The sequence below is a fragment of the Nelumbo nucifera genome, chromosome 8, assembly GCF_055504915.1.
Source record: "Nelumbo nucifera cultivar China Antique chromosome 8, China Antique-T2T, whole genome shotgun sequence".
Lineage (NCBI taxonomy): Eukaryota > Viridiplantae > Streptophyta > Magnoliopsida > Proteales > Nelumbonaceae > Nelumbo > Nelumbo nucifera.
The window spans coordinates 51,504,848-51,526,032 of NC_142656.1; positions in this window are offsets into that span (position 1 = coordinate 51,504,848).

Consider the following 21,185-nt stretch of genomic DNA (forward strand, 5'->3'; position numbering starts at 1 on the left):
TTGAACCATCAAACCGGTGACCCAATAAGCGGGAAACGGTTCAACTGTCAACCTATACTTTTTAGTCCATTTTTTAGGTTTAAAAATTTGAAAACTTCCCCAAAAGTCCCAACTCTAGCCCCCTTCTCTTTAATTTTTACATTTTTTCAGTTTTTCTCACATTTTTTTGCATTTTCTTTTGTATTTTTGGATATATATTTTTCATAAACATTAGGAATTTTATAAGATTTAAGATTTTTCGGACATTTATTTAGCTATTCATAATTTTATATCATTTTCTAATTATTTATACAGGTTATATATATATATATATATATATATATATATATGCATATATGTGTATATTATATATAATTTTTTACTATTTTAATTATGACGTCACTAGACAGAACCGTTCAATTCGCTCGGTCGAACCGGTGACCTGTGACCTGTTGGGAAAACTGGGCCGACCTTTCAATGAGAATGTTGATTCAGTCCTGGGAGAATGTCAACAGAATTAGTTGGAGTCATAGCAATCTATGAGAACAAACCTTGCATAGAAGAATTGATCAAAGAAACGAGATAGGATTAGTTGACGCTTTAACTGTTTAGTACGCTGTGGAACCAATGATAAGAATCCACACCAGTCTTAAAATATACGGGGCCACAATCATTCAACCTCTCAGTCTGGGCCCAATGTATTTTGTCACTAGTGTAGAATCTTATCATTGGTTCCATAGTCAGCTAATGTGTTCAGCTAATCCGAATTCCAAAAAACCACCCATTAAGGATCAATCATAAAACCTTCCATTATCACTTTATACCGTGCGTTTCATATCTATCAAGGCCCTGTTCGTTTTTCAGGAACTTACTTACCCAGATAAATTCACTTACCTGGGTAAGTGTTTCTTGAAAAATATTTATCCAGGTAAGTGCAATTTTGTCCTATCCAAGTATTGGAAACTTTCCCCCCAGGTGAGAAAGTTATTTGTCCACCTGATACCCAAGGCAAATAAATTTTCTAGACCCCATATAAATCTGAAAAAAGAACATAGATATTTTGGTTAATGAGAACCAAAATCTCATTTTCTCAAACCGAAACAAGAATGGCCCTCAAATGGTAAGTGGTAACAACACATTTATCAGAAGTAGATAGGGAATCCTTGGCCATAGATTTGTCCATTTGGACCCAAGAAATAAACCAGTCCGTGAGATGGCAAGGACGGCCATCAACATTTAGACCAAGAGCAGCAGACCAAATATGCTTAATGACAAGACAATGAAAAAGAAAATGAACAAGTGATTTTTCTTCATGATGGAAAATACTACATTGAGCATCAAAAATGCTTAAATTTCCAGAATGATAGTCATGCTAGTAGACACTTCTCCAAAGTACGGGTGTAAATGGATCGATTTCGAATCGAATCAAACAATATCCGAATTCGACCAATTATAAAATCTGATATCTGAAATTGATTCAATATCTGACGGATATTGAAAATTAATATTTAAATATGAATTTGATTAAATATTCAAATATTTGATTTGATTTGAATTCCACTAATTAATTAAATTATTTATATAATTTAATTATTATATATAAATTACATAAAACATTTAAATATTTTATATATTATATAAAATAATTAAATAATTGGTCAAATTCTGATATTTATCAAATCAAATAAGGACATATCTGAATTCGAATCCAATTAGCTATTCAATTTGAATAGAATATCTGAATTCGACCGATTAAATATTCGAATTATCCGAATTCGATTTAATTACGTCAAATCTCGAATTTAAAATCAGATTTTTGAATACCGTTAACACCCCTACTCCAAAGTTCAAAATAGCTCGAGTTCATTGTGGATTGGATGTCGTTAATAACTTTATTGTTGAGGGAAGAGTGAGCATACCGTGAGATGTGGATTTTCACACTACTACATTACTTTGTGAATATTGATGAGGAGGAATTGAGGTACATTGAATTGCATCCGCAATGTCCATAGGAAAATGATTATTCAGTAAGTCCACATTCTAGGCCTTAGAATGCTGATCAATCAAGAAGACAACCTTTAACCCTTAGGCTCCATTTGGAAGGAGTATAAATACAAATATGTAGAGTGAAAAACCTTGTGTTTTATATTATTTTATATCTATTTGTATTTATACTACTTCCAAACTGAGTTTTAATGTTACTCTTGGATCGCGTAAAGCATTAAGGCACCATCCTTCTATCAATGGATCTAAAAGGATATCCATATTCCATTCTGTTCCAATATTCCATTTAAGTCCTTGCAACATATATTTACAAACTCCAGATTTATCACCCCATGATGATAAAGTCCAGAAAGATTGAACAAATTTCGTAAGTTTAGTAGCAAGTATCTGGGTCCACGATGTCAAAAACCACTAAACCAATTTCATTAACAATTAAGCACCTTGAAGTCTGTGAAACCCAAGCCACCATCTTTTTTACGTTGAAGACAAGAGCTCCATCTCTTTAAATAAATTAAATTCGCCTTATCAAGGCAACCCCACCAAAAGTCCCTATATAGGGCATTCAAAGTATTTGCGAACTATTCAGAGATATGATATGAAAATAAAGTATAGGAAGGAATAGTCTCAACTCATCTCAATGAGCACACCATAGCTTTCTTGAGAAAGTAATTGATGATGCACAATTCGGTCGGTCTTAGTTGTCAACGATCTTGTCTTTGAACTGAGTGGCAGGGGACCTGAAACGTAGGGGGTGAAGAAGCTCCGGGGAGAACCCGGCGTAAGGGCTCTGAAGCTCAAGTTAGAATCTTTCAAACGCAAGATAAGCCAGATAGCGCAAAGTTAGCATACCTCGTTCTTGGGGGTAGGGAGCCTTTTATAACCACCTCGCGCACTCACTTCCAGGCTTCTATCAGATCGGGTATGATTATCTCTGAGCTCCTGCCAGTTTGGATGTCATCCCCTCTGGCCGGACAGAACCGCCACTGCTCCTTTTTTCGGAGCCGTCTCTGCAGCTGGTGACGACGGTGGCAGGTGGCAGTGGCAGGAGGCCGTTTGAAGTGCGGCTGTCAGGCGTCAGATCCCAAATCAGTCAGGTGCGCCGCCCTTGGATACGGACGTCCTCGGTGTCAGGTACGTTTGGTCAGTCTAGTGTTTTGGAAGCGAAGTGCTGGAGTGGCGAGCGAGATGAGTCTTGAGTTCGGTTTGGGGAGTGTTCCGAGCTGCCATGGGCTAGCTCGGGTCACGGCCTTGTGAGGCTTAGGACCCGAGATAGTTCGGGCTCCTTGCAAGGAGATCGGGTTCTTAGTAGGGAGCTCGGGTTCTTAGTAGGGAGCTCGGGTTCTTGGTAGGGAGTTTGGACTCCTAGTAGGGAGCTCGGGTTCTTAGCAGGGAACTCGGGCTCCTAGTAGGGAATCCGGTCTGGTAGAGTTCGGGCTCAGTAGTGAGCTTGGACTGTTGGTTACTTTCAGTGCTCGTTTTGGGTGCTCTACTGCCCCGAGCTGCTTGCTTTTGCCACGTGTCGGGTGATTGCGAGGTCAGGCCAAATTTCCCTTCATCAATTGCCCCCCACTCCCTGCGACAAGGGTCCTGTCTTGGCGCGGGGAGTTCGTAAGGTAGCAGGAGGATTTTGGTCCGTACTGAGGGCGCTCGCTTTAATTTGATTTTCAAAAAAGGCGCGCGTTTGGGAGACGTGACGGTAGCCGTTCGGGAGTCGTGCTGCAGATGCTTTTATTGCGAGGAGACGTGCGCTGACACCCTATCAGTTTCGAGAAGATGCGTGCTGACGCCCCGTCATCTTTGACAGGACGTGCGCGATGCCTCGTCAGTTTCGGAAAGACGTGCACTGGTCGGCTTCGGAAGACGTGCGGTCAGCACGGCTGTGGGCCGTTGGATTGGCTTCGATCTGCACTGTCACTTTCTGGCCGTTGTGGATATAAATTGCGGGGGGGGGCCCAGTCCTTGCCACTGTACCTCTTGAGCTCGCACCTAAGTTTCAGTCCGCGTCCAGGCTCTTCAACTCGCGTCCCAGGTTCCTTTTGCTTGTTCGAGCTTTAGTGGTCTACTTCAGTCTTCTTCTCGGGTGAGTGCTCTTCTTGGAATCTTGTTCCATTCCCTAATGTCTAGTTTGGAGGGTTCAGAAAGTTCAAGCTGGTCTGATGCAGGTTCTACGAACCAATTTGCGTCCCCCGGTAGTTCAAGTGAGCCCGATGTAGGTCCTGAGGAAGAGGTTGAACCTACAGGCCGAGGTGCCTCGGGTAAGTCGGTGTCCACCTCCCATCGTGGTCGGGCTTTTGATCAGTTCGGCCCTTCGACTATGACGCCTGAGGGACTTCGATCCCTCATAAACTACTACAACTTGCCTGGGGAGTACGCCTACTTCATCCCTACGGGTAGCTTCCCTTGGGAACACGGTCCTGATGAGATCGTGATTTTCCGGGAGCAGCTCGCTGCGGGGCTGCGACTGCCTTTCCATCCTCTTCTCGTCGAGGTTCTAAACCACTTCGGTGTGATGGTCGGCCAGCTTCACCCGAACTCCATTAGGAATTTAGTGGGGACGATCTCCTTATTCTGTGACAAGAACTTTCCTTTGGATTTGGAGATTTTTTCCTCTATTTTAATGCTGAAAAAGCAAGCGGGTCCCCTTCTTGGGCGTAGGTGGGCATACTACCTGTCTCCTCGCCCAGGCTTCAAGCTCTTACACGAACTCCCTAATAAGGTCCCAGCGTGGAAGCGGGACTATTTCGGGGTGCGAAGTGCGCTGGGGTGGCCGTTTCAGACCGGCTGGGGGATGGCCGCTCCCGACTCCAGCGTCACACTCGATAAAGAGACGGCGAAGGACCTCCGGCAATGGGCGCAGCTTGAGCTAGAGTGTCAACGGTATCTGACGGAGGCCAAGCTTATTGCTGCTGGCCTGAATTCGGGTAGGTTCTTCCCCTAGCGATCCTGTCTTGCTCTTCTTTTACTTGTTTTACTGATGCCGAACTCCTTTTCGCAGGTACGATGGACTCTCGAGGGACCCGAGGTGGGCACTTGTTCCAGGGCATGAAGAGGAGAAAACAGGTGGCTAAGCGAGCTCGCGTCGAGCCACCCCAGGGTGCGGAGCCCGAGGTGCCGGACTACCCGGCGGAGGATCAGCCTATGGAGCCCGAGATGGTTCCTCCTATGCAGGAGCCGGCGGGGGCTCCTTGTGCCGAAACTACTCACACAGGGGCTCCCGCTTACTCCGAGTCTGCCCATACGCGAGCTGGGCCGTCGAGCTCGAAGGCCCCGGGGGACTTCAGGAGTGTGCTGTCGCCTATTCACGCTCTTCAAAGGAGTAAGGAGGCCATGTTTCCCGAGGAAGTCGCGGCATGGACCGAACTCCCTCTGCACCAAGTGGCCTGCCGTGCCGTTACCCATGCCATGGTGGTAAGTGATCTCCCTTCTTTAGAGTTCTTCGGCCTTTATTCTTCTATTCGTTCCTTTGATCCCTTGTTTCCCTTTGGTAGGTGAACTCTTCTATTCACACCTTGGCGAACCAGGTGGAGAGGTGCTCGAGGCAGGCGTGAGCTGCCGAGGAGGCTGCTCGCCTCGCGCGGTCTAGGCAGGCGAGGTCTCAGAGAGATGCTGAGGCCATGGGAGTGGTGGTGAAGCATATGGCGGAATTGAAGCTGGACCTACAACATTAGGTCGAGTATCTTCAGGAGGATATCAGGGAGAGGACTCAGATCTTCTCTCAAGGCATCGAAGACGCGAAGAAAAAAGTTGTCAGTGATTATATTGCTTCGCCGGATTTCGGTGATCTGATGGTGGATTCCTACAGGAGGGGTTTCAAGCTAAGCCAGTGGATGATTCGGAATACGTACCCCGAGCTCGATACTAGTGCCATATCCACTTCACGCATTACTCAAGAGATGGCTAATGCTGTGGATGCCGAATCGGACTCCGAGGGGGAGGCAGGTCCTTCGGGTGTTGTCGAAGTGGCTTCTGATAATGATGAAGTAGCCCCTGACTTTATCTGAAATGAAATGGCTTTTTTGTTTAAGTGCTGGTTGTCCTGTCTTCGAGATGCGTTTTTTGCCGAACTGACCATTTTGGTCCTTTAGTTCATTTTTTACCTCGGCTTCGGGGTACTTGCCTTGGTGGTTTATAGGTAGTATCTTCTTAAGTTGACGACGTTCCATGCTCGGGGTATTTGTTTTCCTTCTAGGGTTTCGAGCTCGTATCCCCCCCCCCGAGTGCTTTCTTTACGCTGTAGGGTTCTTCCCAATTTGGTCCAAGTTTTCCTATGCCGGGTTCGGGCACCATGACCTTACGGAGAACCAGGTCGCCGACGCGGAAGTTCCTCTTCTTTACTCTGGCGTTATAGTACCGAGCCACCTTTTGCTGGTAGGCCGCAGTTCGGATGTGCGCGAGGTCACTCACTTCGTCCAATAGGTCGAGGTTGGTGCGTAACTCGCACTCGTTTGTCTGTTCGTCGTATGCTTCTAGTCGCAGCGTAGGTACTTCGATTTCCGTCGGGATCACCGCCTCGGTGTCGTAGGTGAGGTTAAAGGGGGTCTCTCCTGTGGCGGTTTTTTCCGTGGTTCGATGAGACCATAGAGCACTTGGTAGTTCGTCTGCCCACAAACCTTTGGCTCGGTCTAATCGTGCTTTCAGTCCGCAGAGGATGACTCTGTTCATTACTTCTGTTTGGCCATTTGCCTGCGGGTGTGCGACCGACGTGAAGTTCTGACTAATTTCCATACTTTGGCACCATTCTTGGAACTTGATATCCTTGAACTGTTTGCCGTTGTCGGAGATCAGTACCCGAGGTAGCCCGAAGCGACATACAATGTTCTTCCAAAAGAAGTTCTGTATGTTTCGGGTTGTAACTATTGCCAAGGGTTCAGCTTCTATCCACTTTGTGAAGTAATCTACTGCCACCACTAGGAATTTTCTCCCGCCTGTCGCTGGTGGGAATGGCCCCAGGAGGTCGATGCCCCATTGGGCGAAGGGCCATGGACTGGTGAGGTATTTGAGGTCGGCAGGGGGCTGATGGTGGATATTGGCATGCTTCTGACACTTGTCGCATTTTCTTACAAACTCGATTGCCTCTGTCTTCATCGTTGGCCAGTAGTATCCAGGTCGAAGTGTTTTTTGGGCGAGGGCTCTGCCCCCCAGGTGTCCGCCGCACAAGCCTTCATGAGTGTCGTGGAGTACCAGCCCGGCTTCGGCTGGCTGCCTGGCGCTGCACCCTCTTGGCTGCGTTGCGGTCCGCGGGGATGGTTCCTTCTAACAGGAAGCTTGCGAGTGGGTCAATCCAGCTCGGCTCTGCTTTAGGGACGAGAGCGACCCCTTCTGCCCCACTGAGAATGCTGGGCCGAGGTAAGTCCTCTACGTACACGGTTCTCATGGCATTGTGGCTCGTGCTAGCTAGTCGGGACAGGGCGTCAGCCTCAGCGTTCTCTGACCTCGGGATTTGCTTGATGAAGTGTGACTGGAAGTTGAGCAGAGCCTCCTTTACCTTTGCCTAGTATGCAATCATTGCGAGCTCGTGCACTTCGTATTCGCCTATAACTTGGTTGACCACGAGCTGGGAATCATTGCAGATAACTATGTGCTTTGCTCCAACCTTGTGCGCTAGGTTTAGCCCGGCTATCAGTGCCTCGTACTCCGCCTCGTTGTTGGATGCCGCGAACTCAAAGCTTAGTGTGTATTCCAACTTTGTTCCGCTCGGGCCGTGTAGCACTATTCCAGCCCCGTTGCCTTGCTGTTCGAGGAGCCATCTACGTCAAGGATCCAGGGCTCCTCATCCCAGTTCGCGCTTGGTCTAACCAGGAGGGATGCTACACTGGCTGCTACTTCACGGGGTTCGGAATCGTTTGGCTTGGGAGCTCCGAGCTCGCCCGAACTGGGGATCTCGGGCTCGACCGGCTCAGGGGCTTCGAGGCTAAACGTGCATTCTGCGATAAAATCTGCCAAGGCTTGGGCATTAATGGCAGTTCTTGGCTTGTACTGGAGATTGTACTCGCTGAGTTCGATGGCCCACTTCGTCAGTCGACCAAAAACCTTGGGTTTGAGTAAAATTTGTCTCAGAGGTTTGTCAGTCAGGACGATGACGGTGTGAGCCTAGAAGTACGGGTGGAGTTTCCGTGCTGCTATCACCAGTGCATATGCTAGCTTTTCTATCTGCAGGTACCTTGTCTCTGCTCCCTGCAAGATTTTACTAACATAATATATGGGCCGTTGGACCCGGTCTGCTTCCTTTACTAGTACCGAACTGACCACCTCGTCGCTAGCCGAGAGGTACAGTTCTAAGACATCGCCTTCCTCGGGTCGAGCTAAGGTTGGCACACTGGCGAGGTAACCTTTTAGCTCGTCAAACGCGAGCTGGCAGTCTTGGGTCCACTCGAACCCTTTGCCTTTGATTGCTTTGAAGAAGGGTAGGCAGCGATCTGCTGACTTGGACATAAAGCGGCTTAGAGCGGCTATGCGGCCGTTTAGTCTCTGAACTTCTTTTACTTTTCGAGGTGGTCTCATATCTAGGATGGCTTTTATCTTGTCTGGGTTGGCCTCGATACCGCGCCGATTGACAACGTAGCCTAGGAATTTGCCCGAGGTGACGCCAAAGACACATTTGTTGGGGTTAAATTTCATGCTAAACTGACGCAAGATTTGGAAGACAGAATCCAAGTCTTTTATTAGTTCTTGTGAAAACCGTGTCTTGACGACCATGTCGTCTACATAACACTCTATCTTCGTGCCAATCAGGGGCCGGAACAGCCTATTTACATGTCATTGGAAGGTCGCCCCGACATTTTTTAATCCGAAGGGCATGACCTTGTAACAGTAGAGACCGAACTCGGTTATGAAGCTGGTTTTTTCCTCGTCAGACTGGTCCATCCGGATTTGGTTGTAGCCTGAGTAGGCATCCAGGAAGCTTAGCAATTCATGTCCCGAGGTCGCGTCCACTAGGCGGTCGATCCTGGGGAGGGGGAAGCAGTCTTTCGGGCAAGCTCGGTTCAGGCCGGTGTAGTCGACGCACATGCGCCACTTGCCGTTCGCCTTTTTCACCAGCACAGGGTTGGCCACCCAGCTCGGGTAATGGACTTCCCTTATGAAGTCTGCTGCGAGGAGCTTCTCGACTTCCTCGTTGACCGCCTTCCAGCGTTCTGGGGCTAAGTTCCGTTTTTTCTATCTAACGGGTCTAACTAAAGGGTTAGTGTTAAGTTTGTGAGTTATAAGGCCAGGGTCAATACCGGGCATATCGGCCGCGGACCATGCAAAAATATCTAAATTTCGAAGTAAAAAACTCACCAGTTCGGTCAGTAGGGGTTCTTTGACGGAAGAACCGATCTGGAGTGTGCGAGCTGGGTCCGTAGGCGAGGTTGGAATCACGACTGTTTCCTCTGTGGGCGAGCCTCGTTCCTCGCCTTGTTCCGCGGGCCACTCCAGATCGAGGTCGCCGGCTGCCTTGGTCTTTCCCTTTAGGGCAGCAACGTAACACTTGCAGGACTCGAGTTGGTCGCCCCGCACTACCCCCACACCGAAGTCCGTAGGGAACTTCATGGCCAAATAGTAGGTGGAGACCACCGCTAGTAGGATATGCGTGATTGGCCGCCCTATTATGGCATTGTATGGGGAGGGGGTCGCGACCACCAGGAAGTCGTGGTTGAGTCTGACCACACAAGGCCACATGGCGACTTCCACAGGTACCGTTATTTTTTCGAGGGGCCTGACTTCCTCTCCGCTGTAGCCCACCAGGGGAGTGTTTGCGGGCTTCAGTTCGCTCCTCCGCAGCTGTAGCTGATCAAACGCTGATTTGAAGAGGATGTCCGCCGAGCTGTCCGAATCAACGAGTACGCGTCTGACCTCGAAGTCGCTGATCCTTATTTTAATGACAAGCGCGTCATCGTGGAGGTAGCGAACTCCTCGCGCGTCATCTTTCGTGAAGAGGATTGGTTCTTCGGTCTTTGGCCTTTTTCGGAGGGTTCTACTCCTCGAGGACCGCTTCGCGAACTGAAGTCCGGGCTGCTGCCGAGGTACACCCTGCTACCACCGAACCTCCCACAATTACATGGATGGTTCCCCGAATTGGCCTCTCTACCGGAGGCTGTCGTTGCAACGGTTCGGCAGGCCTGTTGCTAGATTCGGGGGCGTCCTTTTCGTGCTCGCTCGGCCGATCTGCCTTATTATTATTGTTGTGCTGTACAAAGTTTCTCAAGTATCCGTGACGGATGAACCCCTCCATTTCGTCTCGGATATTATTGCACTACTCGGTTCTGTGACCATGGTCCCTATGGAAACTACAATACAAATTCCTGTTTCTTTCGTTCGGATTTCCCTTTAGGTGAGGTGGCCATTTCACGTACGGGGCGTCCTTGATCATCATTAAGATCTCGGTCCGCCTTGTGTTCAGTGGCGTGTAATCCGTCCGAACTGGTAGGGGAGCTCGGAACGACTGGTTCGGTTTTGGGTCTCGGGCCGGATTTTTCCAGTCGACTGAGTTAGAGGGCTCGCCATCCCTCTTTCTTTTCTCGTTTCCGCCCTCGGTTCGTTGGTTGATTTCTTCCTCCGTCCTCATGAACTTGTCCGCGAGCTTGAGAAATTCGACCATGGTCGCGGGCTGGTTAGCTACCATGTGCCATTTGAACTCTTTGTGCGTCACCCCTCTTTTTGCTGCCGCGAGCTGCACTTCGGGGTCTAACCGCGGTATCTGTAAGCATGCTTCATTCAATCATTTGATGTAGCCCCGTATGGGTTCTCCTTCCCTTTGGACTACCCCGAAGATGCTTTCCTCGGCTCTGGGGCACCGTTTGCTGGTGACAAAGTGTGCAATGAAGACCTGCACGAACTGAGCCCACCACTTTATCGACCCGGGGGCCAGGTTCCTGTACCAAGTGCGGGCTACCCCCCTGAGGGTGGTGGTGAAAGCCACGCACATGCATGATTCGCTGGCTCTGGCGATGTGCATTTGGGACTGGAAAGCGTCAACGTGGTCGTTGGGGTCGAAGGACCCGTCATACTTGTCCAGAGGTGGGAGATAGAAATCTCTGGGCAAGGGGACTACCAGGAGTTCTGACGCGAGGGGGGAAGGAACTGAGAGAATCGGGGCAACTCCTACCTCGTCCGAGCTCGTCTCGCCTTTGCCTCTGAGCTCTGACAGGACGCGGGCGGCGGTTCATCGACTTCGTCGGCGCCTTCGCTATTGAGTGGGCCTTGTACTGGCGCTGCTGGCCTCCGTGTTGCTGAGCTCGATGGGCCCGGAATGCGGGAAGTCCGCTGCTACCAGTGCGCCGAATCGGTTTTCCATGAGTGGGAACTCCGGTTTGGAACCCCGAGGTGCCGATCTCGTGGGCGAGGTTCCCAACCCGCCTGCGAGCTGCGAGGCGGGGATGACTTTTCTCTCTCTTCGGCCTGGGGACGAGGCCTGGCTGTTTGGGGGGTTCTGGGGCCTGGAGGCCTTTCCTTGGTGGGGGCGCCCATCCTGCGGAGCGGCCTTGACCGGCTTCAGAGAAGGGTGGCGAGGTGGAAGTAGTGGTTGGTTCGGTGGCAATTGGGGGAACTGCTGTTGATAGTGATACTGGGAGAGGTTGTGCAACACTTGGTGCTGGTGAAGCTGATGTTGCTGGAACTGTTGCATCTGGGCTTGCATTGCCCGCATGCACTGCATCAGGTCGTCCAACCGGTTTTGGCTAGCTGCCAGGGGGACGGCGGTTGGTTCAGCGAAGGTAGTCTCGATGGGGGGAGGAAAGGGGATGTTTGTGGCAGGAAGGTTTACAGGCGCCACTGCTTGTGGCGTATTCAGATTGGGAATTCCGTCCACCAAGAGGGGGATGGTGAACTGCCCAACGCACACCACGGGAACTTGAGGCTGTTCCCCGGTGGTGTTTGTCTCTGTGCCGCGTCCGGCGTTGCTGGAAGAGGCCATGAGTGTTGAGTTTTTCAAAGATGAAGAAAGGGGTATGAGAGTTTGGAGGGAGGCCTTTTGAAGAGTTCCCACAGACGGCACCAATTGATGATGCACAATCCCGCCGGTCTTAGCTGTCAACGATCTTGCCTCAGAACTGGGTTACAGGGGACCTGAAACGGAGGAGGTGAAGAAGCTCCGGGGAGAACCCGGCGTAAGGGCTCCGAAGCTCAAGTTAGAATCTTTCAAAGGCAAGATAAGCCAGATAGCACAAAGGTTAGCTTACCTCGTTCTTAGGGGGTAGGGAGCCTTTTATAACCACCTCGTGCACTCACTTCCAGGCTTCTGTCAGATCGGGCATGATTATCTCTGAGCTCCTGCCAGTTCGGATGTCATCCCCTCTGGCCGGACAGAACTCGTCACTGCACTTTTTGTCGGAGCCATCTCTGCGGCTGGTAACGACGGTGGCAGGTGACGGTAGCAGGAGGCCGTTTGAAGTGCGGCTGTCAGGCGTTAGATCCCAAATCAGTCAGGTGCGCCGCCCTTGGATACGGACGTCCTTAGTGTCAGGTACGTTTGGTCAGTCTGGTGCTTCGGAAGCGAAGTGCTGGAGTGGCGAGCGAGATGAGTTTTGAGTTCGTTTTTGGAGAGTGTTCCGAGCTGCCATGGGCCAGCTTGGGTCACAGCCTTGTGAGGCTTAGGACCCGAGATAGTTCGGGCTCCTTGCAGGGAGCTCGGGTTCTTAGTAGGGAGCTCGGGTTCTTAGTAGGGAGCTCGGACTCCCAGTAGGGAGCTCGGGTTCTTGGTAGGGAGTTCGGACTCCTAGTAGGGAGCTCGGGTTCTTAGCAGGGAGCTCGGGCTCCTAGTAGGGAATCCGGTCTGGTAGAGTTCGGGCTCAGTAGTGAGCTTGGACTGTTGGTTACTTTCGGTGCTCGTTTTGGGCGCTCTGCTGCCCCAAGCTGCTTGCTTTTGCCACGTGTCGGGTGATTGCAAGGTCGGGCCAAATTTCCCTTCATCAGTAATGTAGATTTCCAATCCTCTAATTTAGGCCCCCTTCACTTTTCGGTATGTAAATTATTTATCCAGGTATTACACATGTTCTTTTATTTTCCAGGTAATAAGACAATGACCATTTTAGTCATAAAAATCAATTATTAAAAGGAGAATTTTTGTCCCATCCAAGTGCTGGCAACTTTCCCCTAGGAAAATTATTTACCCACTTAGGAGATGAGTATCATTTACCTAGGAAAATAAATTTTCCTGATCCTCACATAAATTTGAGAAAAGAATATGGGTTTCTTGGTCAATGGAAACCAAAACCCCATTGACCAACTTCCCCTCCTCTCAAAATCCAAAAAACCAATGACCCCTTAGTGGTAAGCTTGTTAAGAATATCTCTCCAATTATCTTTGTTCAAAGGCACATCATCAAAGTAGGCACCAAATATTTGCCCCTACGAGTAGATTCTCAGATATCAATAAAAGAAGAGATGCCTTCATATTCGATGAACATTGGGGCTAACACATTAGTATATTTATGGAAATTAATTTGTTGTACCGACCAATCAAACAAGTGTTGCATGCAATTGTGAATATATGGCATTTCACTCATGGTATCTCTCCCACATATAATAATATCATCTTCAAACTTACAACCTCTAATATCACCATAAAAAATGCCCATGAATAAGGTTCAAAAAGAAAAAACATCCATGCAAAGGATAAGCAAGTAAGGTGATAATGGGTATCCTTTGTCGAAGACCCCATTGTGGTTGAATGGAAGGTTAAAGAAGCACCGAGTGCAAGTATGAACAAGCAATGCAATTATAAATCAATTCACAAGGGGATGGAGAGAAGACTCATTTGCAACACTAGAAGTATAAACCCCTATTCCATTCTATCACATGCCTTTGATAAATCAAGTTGGATGAGAAAATCACCCAACCCACCTTCTTTTCTTTCTCATTGAATAAATAAATTCAGAGGCTATCACTCTATTTTCAATTATGTTTCTCACAGGTGTAAATTGACGAACTGGAAGATGTAGAGATGGGCGGCTAATGCTTGGGCGATCCAAACTTGCACATAAAGAGAAAAGATCATCTGCCACACAAGATGGGATATGAGACACCTATCCCTCAAACAAAAACGGAAGAGAGAACTACTAAATCTAGATGGGGCCGAAAATTGGAGGTTGCTTGACCGTCCAAGATTTCTTGTTTTCACACAAATGCTACCATTATAAGATAGCAATATATATAGGTCTCAACCCAACATTCCCTTATTTTGAGGAGGGAACTTAACCAACTTGAACATTTTGGGGGAAGACCAAGTCAAGGCCTCTCCAGATTGAGACAAGTATCTCATATTAACCAAGGATCTAACCACTTGGTCTTTTAGTCTAAACTGGGTCAAATGGATAGAACCAGGATCCGGAAAAAAAATCCAGTAGTATTGGCATCTCTATGTATAAAACATTTTCAAATAAATTTTCTTTTTATAGAAAATAAATAAATAAATAATAATTTAAGAAAAGGAAGTGAATGATTGTGTGTGAAAGTGTTACATAGAGATAACCATGAAAAAACATCTTCCATCAACATGTGGCTTATCACATGGCCGTTATATATTCCAACATGTTGAGGATCAAACAAGGGCTTATGGCCACACTCTACCATCATCTCTCACTTGGCTAGTTAGGCCCGAGTTGAATAAGTGCCAACCAACCCCATTGCTTTGATGTGCCTTACATAATCTGTAATTGCAACAGGTTCAGTCAATGGGTTGTTAATCATTTTTTTTGTAGGCACATATTCTATCAGGATCTCATTCCGTTGGTAGACATCATACAAATACCGGTATTGGAGATTTATGTGTTTTTCTTTAAGACCGATCTCACCATTTTTAATTATCTTGATAGCAGCTTGGTTATCATTGAAGATCTTTACAACTCTTATTGGCACATCAGGAATTCGGAGTTCTTCCAAAAATCTCTTAATCCAAACTGCTTTACATGTCGCAGAGTTACAAGTTATAAACTCGGCTTCCATAGTGAGTTTAGCTACACGGTTTTGTTTCTTGCTTGTCCATGAGATAGCACCTCCTCCTAAGAGGAATAAGTACACAGTTGTGGATTTTCTATCATCTGGGTCACTTGCAAAATCAGCATCACAAAAACCTAGTAACTCTAAATCATTTGCATAATAGGTTAATTTTAAGTGTTTTGTTAACTACAAATACCTAAATATTCTTTTAACAGTTTTTCAATGTGTTTTACTTGGGTGACTTTGATATCTACTTACAAGACCTACAACATATGAGATATCTAGTCTTGTGCAAAGAATTTACATACATCAAGTTACCAATAGCTTGAGCATAGGATCTATACCACATTTTCTCCATTTCTTCATCATTAGTGAGAGTCATATGCTTATTTAATTTGGTTCCTTTATAAATTAGAGTTCCAACTGCATTACAATCTTTCATATTAAATTTCCTTAGGGTTTTCTCCAGGTAATGCTCTTGTGAAAGAGTTCAGGTTTTATTTTTTCTATCTCTTTCTATTTTAATTCCAAGCACATAGCTACCATCGCCCATGTCTTTCATTTCAAAGTTGGTTTTTAGCCAATCTTTAATTTCATTAATCATACACACATCATTTACAGCAATAAAAATATTGTCTAAATATAATGAAAGAACAACAAAGCTACTCCCACTATTCAAAGAGTAAACACAATGATCAAACAAATTAGGAATAAATCCAATTTTAGAGGTTGCTTCATCAAAAGTATGGTACCACATCCTAGAGGGCTGTTTTAAACCATACAATGATTTCTTTAATTTATACACTTATTTTCTTGTCCCTCTAGTTATTACAAAACCTTCAGGTTGAGTCATGTATATTTCTTCATTTAGCTTTCCATTAAGGAAAGCAGTTTTAACTTTTAACATCTAATTGGCATAACTCTAAGTCCAAAAAAGCAACTAAGGACATTAGGATTCTAATGGATGTAAACTTGGCAATTGGAGAATAAGTCTCCTTTTAATCAATTCCTTCTACTTGGGTGTATCCCTTTACTATTAATCTTGCCTTATATTTTTCTATAGACCCATCAGCATTGAGTTTTCTTTTCAATATCCATTTACACCCTATAGGCTTCCTATTTTTGGGTAAATCAATTAATTCTTAAACTTGGTTCTTATTTATTGAGTCTAACTCTTCTTCTATGGTTTCAAACCACTTTTCTTTATCAAGTGCTTCCATAGCATCTTCAAAATCAATTGGATCATCAAGAGATTCTTCACTCAAATAAGTATAATAATCTTTTAATCTTGATGAGGGGATTCTCTCTCTCTGAATTCTACCTAGGGTGTCATTAGTAGATGAGGCATGTCTTTCAATTACAGTATCAACTTCTATAATTTCTAGAAATACAACATTTCTGTTTTCTATTAATTCAACCGTTGCATTAGATTTGTGATTAACAAATCTATACCCTTTGCTATTTTCATTGTACCCTATAAATGTACACATTAGACTCTTTTTATCTAACTTCCTTCTTTGCTGACTTGGCTCTCTTACATACCGAACTAGCCCCCCAAATTTTGATATCAGTCAGATCTGGCTTTCTACTAGCCCACATTTCATGGGGTGTTAAGCTATTAACTTTAGTTAGAACCTTGTTTAGAATATATACTATAGTATCTAAGGCTTCTCCCCGAAAAAGTGTTCCTAGATTTGAGTGATATAACATTGATCTCACCATAGCCAACAAAGTCCTATTTTTCTGTTCAGTCACTTCATTCTATTGTGGCATGAAGGACATGGTAAGTTGGTGTATAATTCTATTTTGTGTACAAAATTCATTAAATAGGTTGGAGATATATTCTCTAGCTCAACCACTCCTAAGTGTTTTTATTTTTCTTCCTAATTGATTCTCTACAAGTGTTTTATATTCTTTAAATTTCTCTAATACTTCCGATTTTCTTTTAATCAAATATACAAAGCCAAATCTGGAAAAATCATTTATAAAAGTCACAAAGTAATCCATACCCCTACGTGTTTTTACATTCAAAGATCCACAGACATCAAAGTGTATTTGATGAAGGGAAATTTGGCCCGACCTCGCAATCACCCGACACGTGGCAAAAGCAAGCAACTCGGGGCAGCAGAGCGCCCAAAACGAGCACCAAAAGTAACGAAGTCCAAGCTTACTACCGAGCCCGAACTCCACCAGACCGGATTCTCTACTAGGAGCCCGAGCTCCCTACCGAGAACTCGAGCTCCCCACTGGGAGTCCGAGCTCCTTATTAAGAACCCGAGCTCCCTACTGAGAACCCGAGCTCCCTGCAAGGAGCCCGAACTATCTCGGGTCCTAAGCCTCACAAAGTCGTGACCCGAGCTAGCCCATGACAGCTCGGAACACTCCCCAAACCGAATTCAAGACACCTCGTCCGCCACTCCAGCACTTCGCTTCCGAAGCACCAGACTGACCAAATGTACCTGACACTGAGGACGGCCTCCTGCTACCGCCACCTACCAGCCGGCGTTACCAGCCGCAGAGATGGCTCCGACAAAAAGAGCAGTGACAGTTCTGTCCGGCCAGAGGGGATGACATCCGAACTGGCAGGAGCTCAGAGATAATCATGCCCGATCTGACAGAAGCCTGGAAGTGAGTGTGCGAGGTGGTTATAAAAGGCTCCCTACCCCCTAAGAACGAGGTAAGCTAACCTTTGCGCTATCTGGCTTATCTTGCCTTTGAAAGATTCAAACTTGAGCTTCGGAGCCCTTACGCCGGGTTCTCCCCGGAGCTTCTTCACCTCCACCGTTTTAGGTCCCCTGTAACCCAATTCTGAGGCAAGATCGTTGACAGCTAAGACCGGCCGGATTGTGCATCATCAATTAGCGCCGTCTATGGGAACGCTTCAAAAGGCCTCCCTCCAAACTCTCATACCCCTTTCTTCTTCTGTGAAAAACTCAACACTCATGGCCTCTTCCAGCAACGCCAGACGCGGCACAGAGACAAACACCACCGGGGAATAGCCTCAAGTTCCCGAGGTGTGCGCTGGGCAATTCACCATCCCCCTCTCGGTGGACGGAATTCCAAATCTGAATACGCCACAAGCAGTGGCGCCTGTAAACCTTCCTGCCACAAACATCCCCTTTCCTCCCCCCATCGAGACTACCTTCGCTGAACCAACCGACGTCCCCCTGGCAGCTAGCCAAAACCGGTTGGACGACCTGATGCAGTGCATGCGGGCAATGCAAGCACAGATGCAACAGTTCCAGCAACATCAGCTTCACCAGCACCAAGTGTTGCACAACCTCTCCCAGTATCACTATCAACAGCAGTTCCCCCAACTGCCACCGAACCAACCACTACTTCCACCTCGCCACCCTACTCCGAAGCCGGTCAAGGCCTCTCCGCAGGATGGGCACCCCCACCAAGGAAAGGCCTCCAGGCCCCAGAACCCCCCAAACAGCCAGGCCTCATCCCCAGGCCGAAGAGAGAGAAAAGTCATCCCCGCCTCACAGCTCGCAAGCGGGTCGGGAACCTCACCCGCGAGATCGGCACCTCGGGGCTCCAAACCGGAGTTCCCACTCATGGAAAACCGATTCGGCGCACTGGCAGCAGCGGACTACCCGCATTCCGGGCCCATCGAGCTCGGCAACACGGAGGCCAGCAGCGCCAGTACAAGGCCCACTCAACAGCGAAGGCGCCGGCGAAGTCGATGAACCGCCGCCCACGTCCTGTCAGAGCTTAGAGGCAAAGGCGAGACGAGCTCGGACGAGGTAGGAGTTGCCCCGATTCTCTCAGTTCCTTCCCCCCTCGCGTTAGAACTCCTAGCAGTCCCCTTGCCCAGAGATTTCAAGCTCTCACCTCTGGACAAGTATGACGGGTCCTTCGACCCCAACGACCACGTTGACGCTTTCCAGTCCCAAATGCACCTCGCCAGAGCCAGCGAATCATGTATGTGCGTGGCTTTCACCACCACCCTCAGGGGGGGAACCCGCACTTGGTACAGGAACCTGGCCCCCGGGTCAATAAAGTGCTGGGCTCAGTTCGTGCAGGTCTTCACTGCACACTTTGTCACCAGCAAACGGTGCCCCAGAGCAGAGGAAAGCATCTTCGGGGTAGTCCAAAGGGAAGGAGAACCCATACGAGGCTACATCAAACGATTCAATGAAGCATGCTTACAGATACCGCAGTTAGACCCCGCAGTGCAGCTCGCGGCAGCAAAAACTGGGGTGATGCACAAAGAGTTCAAATGGCACATGGTAGCTAACCAGCCCGCGGCCGTGGCCGAATTTCTCAAGCTCGCGGACAAGTTCATGAGGACGGAGGAAGAAATCAACCAACGAACCGAGGGTGGAAACGAGAAAAGAAAGAGGGATGGCGAGCCCTCTAACTCAATCGACCGAAAAAACTCGGCCCAGGACCCAAAACCGAACCAGTCGTTCCGAGCTCCCCTACCAGTTCGGACGGATTACACGCCACTGAACACAAGGAGAACCGAGATCTTAATGACGATCAAGGATGCCCCGTACGTGAAATGGCCACCTCGCCTAAAGGGAAATCCGAACGAAAGAAACAGCAATTTGTATTGTAGTTTCCATAGGGACCATGGTCACAGTACCGAGCAGTGCAATAATCTCCGAGACGAAAAAGAGGGGCTCATCCGTCGTGGATACTTGAGAAACTTCGTACAACACAACAATAATAACAATAAAGCAGATCGGCCGGGCGAGCACGAAAAGAATGCCCCCGAATCTAGCAGTAGGCCTGCCGAACCGTTGGAGCGACAGCCTCCGGTAGAGAGGCCAATTCGGGGAACCATCCATGTAATTGTGGGAGGTTCGGTGGTAGTAGGGTGTACCTCGGCAGCAGCCTGGACTTCAGTTCGCGAAGTGGCCCTCGAGGAGCAGAACCCACCGAAAAGGCCAAAGACCGAAGAACCAATCCTCTTCACGGAAGATGACGCGCGAGGAGTTCGCTACCCCCACGATGACGCGCTTGTCATTAAACTAAGGATCGATGACTTCGAGGTCAGACGCATGCTCGTGGTTTCGGGCAGCTCGGCGGACAACCTCTTCAAATCGGCGTTTGATCAGCTACAGCTGTCGAGGAGCGAACTGAAGCCCGCAAACACTCCCCTGGTGGGCTTCAGCAGAGAGGAAGTCAGGCCCCTAGGAAAAATAATGGTACCTGTGGAAGTCGGCACGTGGCCTTGTGCGGTCAGACTCCACCACGACTTCCTGGTGGTCGCGACCCCCTCCCCATACAATGCCATAATAGAGTGGCCAATCACGCATATCCTACGAGCGGTGGTCTCCACCTACTATTTGGCCATGAAGTTCCCTACGGACTTCGGTGTGGGGGTAGCGCGGGGCGACCAGCTCGAGTCCCGCAAGTGCTACGTTGCCGCCCTAAAGGGAAAGACCAAGGCAGCCGGCGACCTCGATCTGGAGCGGCCCGCGGAACAAGGCGTGGAACGAGCCTCGCCCACAGAGGAAACAATCGCGATTCCAACCTCGCCTATGGACCCAGCTTGCACACTCCAGATCGGTGCTTCTGTCCAAAAACCCCTACGGGCCGAACTGGTAAGTTTTTTACTTCGAAATTTAGATATTTTTTCATGGTCTGCGGCCGATATGACCGGTATTGACCCTGGCCTTATAACTCACAAACTTAACACTGACCCTTTAGTCAGACCCGTTAGACAGAAGAAACAGAACTTAGCCCCAGAACGCTGGAAGGCGGTCGACGAGGAAGTCGAGAAGCTCCTCGCAGCAGACTTCATAAGTGAAGTCCATTACCTGAGCTGGGTGGCGAACCCTGTCCTGGTGAAAAAGGCGAACAGCAAGTGGCGCATGTGCGTCGACTACACCGACCTGAACCAAGCTTGCCCGAAAGACTGCTTCCCCCACCCTAGGATCGACCGCCTAGTGCAGCTCGCGGCAGCAAAAAGAGGGGTGACGCACAAAGAGTTCAAATGGCACATGGTAGCTAACCAGCCCGCGACCATGGTCGAATTTCTCAAGCTCGCGGACAAGTTCATGAGGACGGAGGAAGAAATCAACCAACGAACCGAGGGCGGAAACGAGAAAAGAAAGAGGGATGGCGAGCCCTCTAACTCAGTCGACTGGAAAAACCCGGCCCGAGACCCAAAACCGAACCAGTCGTTCCGAGCTCCCCTACCAGTTCGGACGGATTACACGCCACTGAACACAAGGCGGACCGAGATCTTAATGACGATCAAGGACGCCCCGTACGTGAAATGGCCACCTCACCTAAAGGGAAATCCGAACGAAAGAAACAGGAATTTGTATT